This window comes from Cyprinodon variegatus, unplaced genomic scaffold, assembly GCF_000732505.1.
Source record: "Cyprinodon variegatus isolate N-32 unplaced genomic scaffold, C_variegatus-1.0 Scaffold4, whole genome shotgun sequence".
Taxonomy (NCBI): Eukaryota; Metazoa; Chordata; class Actinopteri; order Cyprinodontiformes; family Cyprinodontidae; genus Cyprinodon; species Cyprinodon variegatus.
In genome coordinates this window covers 1,464,034-1,473,434 of record NW_015150457.1, presented here as the reverse complement: position 1 = coordinate 1,473,434, position 9,401 = coordinate 1,464,034, and positions in this window count along the sequence as shown.

Here is a 9,401-nt window from a genome sequence, read left to right as displayed (position 1 = left end):
TTCTTTTACTGATGTGATATAAAAACCTGAGCCCATTCAGGCAAAAAAATTGTAATAGAGTTATTTTAGAGTTATATGAATATATATGACTGAGATTGTGAGCTTAAAAATCTATCCTTTTTGGTACTGTACATTGCCGTGTTTTCAGGTTCGAAGGGTTTCATATAGTCCTTCCAGCTAGTGCTGGATCTATCACATGATTTCCTGTCAGTTGGATGTGGATATAAAACGTGCAAAGTAGGCATTCATGGGGCAGAAGGATGGACCACCTTTCATTGTAGAAAAATAATTAGTTTTACATAAATCTCCACCCAAAAGAAGGGGCTCCTTAAAAACATGCCCATAGGTTCCTGCTAAAAATTATAGATAGATTAGCATTAGTATAGATTAGCAGCTAGGGAATTGTTTAAAGTGTTTTTGCTGCCCCTATATAATAAAATTTCCTTATTTGATTGTTTTCTTGACCCATTTCTTCTTAAAGAAACTCCTATCACTGCTGCTTTTTTCTGATTGGAATGACCTGAAATGTGGCTGTTAGTTTACAAACACAGAAAAGATGAATCCTCCCTGACCACTGAAATACAACTCCTGTAGAACCAACATTAATTACCTACATTTTGGTACAGCTTTATTATAACGTATAACAACAAGTGATACACATCGACCATGAGAACAACGGGAGAGACTGTATGATTATGACGGCATTTTAAAACTGGTCAACTTGTAACAGTACAGCTTCTCTTTTCAAAAGTTATCTATGTAGAGATGATATCCTTATACAGTAGCTTAGCTTACTCTATAAAATCAGATTTGTAGATGAAACATCAGACTAGCAATCATTATGTAAAGGATCCAAGAAGATTCTCCCAGAACATATGTAAGCAGGTATTTATCCTCAATGCAAAATATTAAGTTTGAATTACTCTAAACTCCTTAAAACGTTTGATACATTTAAGAAATGGATTTGCAAAACCTTAAATTGCGCTTTTGGAAAAAGCTGTTCAAAGTATATGACAGCACAGACAATTATACAGTTTATAAAATAAAGATGACTCTTAAGGAAGAAAGTTGAACTGTTTAAAGGAAAGAATTTACAGGATCGAAATGCTTGATCAGTGTTATTCATCTGATATTCAAACCAATTAGTCATTATAAGAGCCAATCTCGGATCCAAGTACAATGATTTTAAGATTTGTTTTGCTTTTAATCCTGAATCACTTTCACAATGAGCTCTTTCCCATGATTCAGGTATGTGACGAATTTGGGTTTCAAATTAAAGTTATTTACTGGAAGGTTTAGTAAATAAAATATAAATCAAGTTTCAGCTGTGGATTTATTGACCATGAGAATATTTGAGCATCTTTTAAATGACTTGTACCATGTGCACCCTTAGGGCTGTTATTGACCAAGGCAAGGACTTAGTACTCTTCCAACCCTCTTATATATACAGTAGCAGGGTGCACACAGTGTGCTTGGGCTGATAAACTCTGCAAATCCGCTCAGGGACCCAAACTCAGTTTAGGCTTTCCTCAGTGCCCAGAACCAGGCTGCTTTGCCTATTATGTTTCCGTCTAACTACACAGATTGCAAAGCTTTGTGACTAACAGGCAGGGTGCTGTGATAATATTGAGCACTATAATTCATAACATGTTGCATTCTGTGTTGTAATTAATAAATCTTCGGCTGGAGGTGCCATGTGAATTTTTGACAGTATGGCACTCTGGCTTATAAAACACTTACACAAGAAGGTGACCTTAAATAACTAGCACCAATAAATGGCTGCTAGTGAAATTGCAGCATAAAACACATGCTCAAGCTGAAATGACATGAAGCTTTTGAGTATTACAAAATCTTTAAAAGCATATGCAAGTAGCTATGATAAATGCAGTGAACGGTTCTCTTCTGATGACTGAAGTACAATTAGAAATAAAAAGATTATCAGAATAAAAAAGTATCTCCTTCCTCTTCAATATAAAAAATGAATTTAGATTTTGAAAGATGTATATTAGGAAAAAACAAGACTAAATGGTAAAAATAATTCAATTAAAGTAGTCATTTTAGCTCTTTCAAATATTGTAATCAAAGCTACCTCTCTATACAGTACATGCACCGTTATTTTGTCATAATGAGAGAAAAACTCTGAATCAGGGCAACCACAGAGACAGTTAGTTTGGTTAAGGAAAACTATTAAACAAAGAACAGAAAATGGAGTCTGGCAGGATCTACCTGGTACAGCCTAGGGAAAAGTTTGGGTGATGATGAACAACTGATCTGAGGAGGTGGGAAGGTGGAGGATGCTGAACTCACGGGGCTTGAGGGTCCTGGAGGAGGACTGCAGCAAACTGGCTTGTTTGGTTGCTAGGAGGGAAAGAACAGAGACACAGGATTAGATCTGGCTTAAATAGAAATCTAGGAGTAAGCTGGTCGGTCATATACCACACTTGTAGCGAGACAGAACTGACGCCCTCCTCCTGGTCCCAGCTCCTTAAGTAGGCTCCAAAATCAACAGAGATGAGCTGCACCTGCCCATCACACCCTGCAGAGAAGAGAGAGAGACACTAGACCTGCAGTATGACATATTTAGCTCTTCAGCTGGATTCTTCAGATCCTTCCCTGCTAAACTATGAACTTTCTCATTTCCACTAAACACCAAAAATCTTGTTTGTAATATAAATTTAAGTTAATACATAACTAATTCAAATCAAAAACAGCAAATCACGGATCCCTCTTATAAAACAAGATCTTTTTGACTATCTCAGTATTTATTTTTTTTTTAGTGTTCCTTATTGTTCAGAAGGAATGTCGGGTACCAAGCCTGTCAAGCTCAGAACTAAAGGACCCAGTATTCGAGATGGAAAAATAGTTAGATTTGACAAAACGTTTATCTAAGACGGAACTACTGAGTATAGCGTCGGCGTCTAAGGCAGGAACCTCTGCAGGGAGAGAACAGAGGTTAGGATAATTTATATCTGCCGGAGGATGATAATGAACGTGGGAGTCACTAACCTGGTCTTATAGTTCAGTCCGCGCCCAGAGGATGACGTAGGTTCTGGCTGTTAGGCTTCCAAAGAGAAGTGGAAGGCACCGCCCAGAGAGTCCCAGATGCTGAAGTCCCGGAGGTCAGTGAACATGACAATCCAGAGGGTGAAGCCAAAGCCGGTGTGAAGCGGTGTTAAGGAGTCAGAGCCAGAGGATCAGAGGTGTGAAGAGGTGCCGAAAGACAATTCAGAGTGGAGTTGGACACAGTTTCAGGTTTGGTAAACATGCAGAAATCCAACAGCAGTCAAAAGACAGGTCAGGCCAACAGATCAGAAAAGAGACATGCAGGCTCAGAAGTCAAGAGGCAGAACTGGTCAGGATCATGCAGTCAGAACATACAGCAATGCTAGAGAATTCTCACCAAAGGCTCCAATAATCTGGTGCTGATGACTAGTCTGAAGGTTGGTTAAATAGAGGCTGAAATAGATGGATCAGATGCAGACTAGGAATGATTTTCGGCCCCGGTATTTTTCCATTTTTCCATCCCACTTAGGGACCCCCAGGGAAAAAAAATGGAAGCAAAGTCAAACGCATGCATCTCAAAAGTGAAACAAAATACAAATACACATTGTGGATTAACCTATCTATCTTCAAGCATCACACGACAGCAAGCACCAAGACTTCTATAATGTGGTTTTATTGGCTTTGGTTGTTAACACGGACGAGACACTGACTGCTGCTGCATAACTTCCACACTTGCACGAACCAGCCAGCCAGACACCCACCCACTCACACATAATAGGCCTACAATGTAAGCCTGAGTGTTGTAAAAACAACAAAAATAAAACAATACAATATAGAGGCAGACAGGCAGTTCTTCAAGAATGAATACATGAAAACTCAGCGATGTGTAAGCATTCACTGCGGGTCTAGGTGGAATGTGGGCAATGAAATGGAATAATGTATACACCATGGTAGACGGCCATCCTAAACTGTCAATGCACGTAAGATGGGAAAGGTTAGCCTTTTGATGCAAAACCCCATCATGCACTTCAACATATTTTTGCAAAATATTAGAACATAAATTCGCCTAATATCAGAGGAACATCGTAGTTTGGTTTAAAGAAAGCATTTTAGTTTAATTATAATTTAGTTTGTTGCAAGGATTTTACAGTTTGAAGAAACAGAATTTTACAGTTTGAAGAAATAGAAAATTACACCATATGCCAACCGTCATAAGGATATGCATGACAAGGAAGGGCTATATACACTGCATGCATCATTTATGTAGTTAACATTGTATTACTTCTTGAGCTCCTTGAGTTATTTACTGTCAGAGGCAGTGTGCTTCAGCTGGAGAGTAAGTGTTGGGGACGGTATGATTTAAGGAGGGCCGGCCCTCACACGCTGAAATTAGGACCAGCCCACCGGACAAATGCGCGGTATCACAGATTACCAGTCCGAGCCTGATCAGATGAGTGGTAATGAGAACTGGGCGGAGATGTGAATGAAATGAGAAATCAGACCAGTCATTAGTGCCAAGACACAAACCCTCAGCTCCTTCAGCATCAATGCTACCTTAACAACAATACCATGTTGTCACCACATCCAGGATGACCAGTTCTCTGTTTTCTAAGAGAAAATTCATTGAAAAAAGGACAAAAGGGAAAATCAAAAAGATGAAAACTGACATTTATAGACCCTGTCAGTATACTCATCATCTTTTGACTTAAATAATATTTTAGCTACAATATTAGCTCTCTTTTTGCTTGCACTTCAGCCTTGGACAGTGTGATGCAATAACTTCACATTCAATTATCATCCAGGGGAGAGCAAATGAATGTGGTGCAATTAAAGACTTTTGAAACTTTATTTACTCAAATAACGTTCATACTGTATGTTGTTCTGTAAACACACACCCAATTGGCTGAGTGTTACAGCAACAAATGACAACAATGATTCGAGCTAAAAGTCATTGTCAAACATATAGATCATTACACACATAGGGAATGATTCACAACAACGTCCATTAAATTAAAGAATCACATTTTTTTTCCTAGCTTTGTAAGGCATAATACTATAGCACATCATGGAAATGTTTATATACTCCTGATAATGTTATAACCTATGAGACATAGTTTTTGCATTGTTCTTTACTTTAGGATTTGAGTCATATTTTTTTCTATACCTTCTATTATTTTTGAGAGTCATTTTTATTTTGGTCATTTATATCTCATTTGATTTGATACTCTCAGTCACATCCTTTAGTTACATAAGTTTTTTTTTTTTTTTTTGTTCCCAAGTCATTCCTGATTACCAGTTTCTTTGTTGCATTTTAACAGACAATCTGTAGTAATTGGATTTCTATGTCTCTTGGTTTGTGAACCAACTAGTGTTTACCTCTGTTACTGTTTTGTTAATAATGTTTCCTTCATATTCTCAGCTTCCTGCATTCCTCTGCTGTATACAACATGTTCATTAACTCGCATGTCTAGCATCCAATGAAGCTGCCCAGAGTAAATACTTTGTTTTTCTCATTTAGCACCATAGCCTCCTGTTCTTGCCCCAAGCCCAGTTTATGTTTGTCCTCTTTTCTATAGTTATTATTCTATTTTCCCCCAGGATATAAAATTTTCCTTTTTCTTTTGAGTAAACATATTTAAGTCTCATTCTTCTGGCTCGTGCATGGATTTCAGGTCCAGACTTTTCTATTTCTTGACAAATAATGGGTAAATATTTCTGAAATGAAAAAAAAGTGGATTTTTAAAAGAATGATTATGTAAACTTGGTAAAGGTATGGACTTATTACCATTTTTCTTATGTTGATGTTTGGCTGCTATGGTGGACATTCAACCTGTCCAGGGTGTACCCTGCCTTTCACCCATAAACTGTTGGAGAGAGGCACCAGCCTCAATGTCACCCTGACAGAGTAAGATGGATTGATAGATGTCACATTTACTTATATATTTGTAAAATGGGATCACTCTTTTCCAGTTCCTTTGCTTTTTCTTAACAGGTATTGCTAGAGAGTTTTTAGATGACAAGCTTGCTTATAGGGGCTGCGATGCATTATTTGCTCTGGTTTACTTTTTGTTTAGTCACACTAATACACCACAATTTCTTACTCTACATTTGAAATTTTCATTTAATGTTGCATTACTCATTCAACATATGTTTGATATTATGAAAAAGAAAAATCAGTACAGGTGAGAGTGTCAAACTTTTCTAGTGACTTTCAAACTTTCTCATACCTTATATAATCCTCTTTGTTCCAGAGGATCTGCAGCTAAACCAAGTGAAAAAATACTCTGCACAGACTGCCTTTGATATGTGTTTCACAATAAATGCCATCCCTGTAGAAGGAAGACCAGACCTCCCTCCAGACCTCATTAGATAAGTCAAAGAGCAGGAAATGAGACAGCCCAAGGATACTGAGAACACTGATCAATCAGACTGACACTGATTTGGACCAATTGACATCTGGGTGTCTGAACATGCTGCATCAAAGGCAGTGTTCCTTAACATCTGAAGTCTCTTTGCTAATGTTTCATGTAATTAACTATCCTTGGATAAATAGAGATAAGTGGTAAGAGGGCGGGCCAAAATTTAATCAGGCAAACATAATTAGTCAGTTTGTATGCTTCCTGGAGACCAAGGGGACACAGTGGATGACTACATTATGGAAGGCACTGCCTGACGCCATCCTCGTAATGCTATGTTGTCACCCATTACAAAAGGCTATTAAAGAAAATTACCTCAGAAATTGATGATACATACAAAAAGTATCTAAAGGCTGCACTGAAAGAAAGTAAAGATTTGAAAGCAATGTTTATTTTAAAGTAAGAAAGATTTTGTTTGTTGTTACCGCATTTCATCATTTCATTACATTTTAGAAAGATTTATTAAAAGATAAGGTATGAGATTGTATTTTATTCAATTGATGACCAAACCTAAAATGACCAAAGTTTGATGTCTAATAATTCAGGCCACAATAAGACCAGAGACTTTTCCAGGGTAGGTTTTTACCCTTGTATTCTGGTGCTGCTGTCTGTGGAGGAAATGACCGGGGCTAAACTTACATGCTAAAAAAAAAAATAGGCTGGATCCTAAAAAAATTCCTGCAGTGAATATGTCACTCAGCTGTGAGTTTTTAATACACAAATCACAACAAAAGGGAACAAATGGGGACTGATCAACCAATGTACAATTGTAATGGTTAGCGGTTTTATAACCACAATGTTTTTTAAAAAAAGTCGGAAATAAAACTGAGCTAAATTTAATTGAATATCAAATTAAATTTACAGTCGACAAATGCAGCCTTGTTTTAATTGAATATCAATTAAATTTAATTCTGACGCATGCCTAGGTCTTTTTAACAGTCAACTATGTGCTGATCTAAATAGTTCTATAGCAACTCTGTTTTGGGATGTTGTCCTCCCAAAAGGTGACGCTCAGCTCTTAAGATTGTGCTGTACTCAGGTCCGTCCCTCTCAGCAACTATGACCAGCATCAAGTAGGCTTATGTATCCTCTGTATCTTTAAAGTAACTTCTTTTATGTGTCTCTCAGTACTGTAGTAGCTGTTGGCTTCTCGCATTCATCCTTTAAAGTGCATGAGTCATCCACAACAATGACAATTATGATCAGCTTTACCAGAAAGCTGGTCATCAACGCGCTAACACAACCCAGCTTGAATTAATCATCATCATCAACGGCTTCAAGCTAGCAGACTAATCACAATCAAGAGCGCCGAAGGGAGAGAACCATATTTCTCCTGTGAAGAACAAAAACTCATCTTACAGCAGAAATATGATGGGGAAAAAAAACATGCCAACACAGTGGGTGCATATAGAGATGCCAGATGGCAGGGTAAAGAATTGCTGACTGCCTAAATGGGTAAGCTACACATCAGTGTCATTGTTAAGCTTGGCTTGACGCGTTCACAAGGTCCGTGCAACTAAATTACATAATTCGGGCTTCCAAGCCATTCCATGCCATGCGCGAGCCCAAACATTTGTTGCTGACTCTGAAGTAGGAGCAGTACTGCAAATACAATAGAGGGGCAGTGATCAACATAACAAGCAGAAATACAAAAAAAAGATAGAAGAAATTTGAACATTCTGCACCATTTGATGTCAGTGCAGACAAACCTGTTAATGGAGAACAAGTTTGGAGGTCGTTAGGTTTGCTAAGCTTATATTCTCCCATTTGTAACTAGGCTGATGTGCACGATCAGAACCTAGTTACAAACATTCGGAGGTGTGCGACATAGCGCCGAGGCTGCAGACTCAAGGATGGGGATGGCATTATTTCATCACCTTTGGTGCCAAACTCAGTGGCTGCCTCGGATTGGAAGACACCTTGTTATGCTGCCAACAAATGCAGCCTTGTTTTGGTCCATTTTGAAGAACAGTTCTGGTGTATCCTACATAGCCTTGGATATCCCAAGATTAATTTCAAGTCCAAGCAAGCCCGCTGCTCCATGCTCAGAGGAAAAAGGTAAATAGCGCCAAACAGTGGTGAATATTGTAAGTGCAGTTTATTATAGGTGTGTGAATAGTTCCGTCTGAAATTAATGAAGATGGTTTTTAATGGTTACAGAGTCAGATATGTGGCAATGTTTAGTTTATTGAATGGTTTTATCTGTCCCTGTGCAAATGGGTGTGGCTGATATTTAAACTCAGATAAAAAAATATGTGCCTTGTAGGGACTATAAATCTGATATCTGCATGACGGTGGTGCTGCTGCCATCCTGATTGCTAGGCAATTGAGTGTACAGGCGGTGAAAGCCAGAGAAGGTTGGACCTTTTTGAATCCAAAGCCATAACTCTTCTGGCCTCCTTTTTTGTCTTAGACCTTGAAGGACGCTCTGAAAATTAACATACCCATTGTTACTACCCGATCCGTACTGTTTGCCAAACTGTACCATCAGCTCATTTGCGCATTTGCAAATGAGCTGATGTACTGATATACTTCTGGGTCGCCCTCGATATTACTTTGTAAAATAGACTTAAAATAAAATTTTCCCTCCCTAAAAATAGTAAGGGTACTAAACTATAATGTGTTAAAGGTAACAATGTATTTCATCAGAAAATAAATGCATTAAAATCCTGTATCTGTATCCGTTCTGTACCGAAAATGGGATTATACGCTATTTCCGGAAGCTAACTTTTTAACTTTGGATATAAACAAAAATGTTGACTTGTTTAGTTTTATTTTTCTCCTTTTGTGTTAACCTTACGGTATGCCATGTTTAATCTAAAGAAAGAAACAGCTAAAATGCAGATAAACATGGTTTAATTATGTTTTGGAGGAGTTGTGCATGGATCTAGAAGTCTGGGAATCTCTGCTCAGACTGCTGCCTCCGCGACCCGGCCCAGGATAAAAGGGAAGAAAATGGATGGATGGATGGATGGATGGATG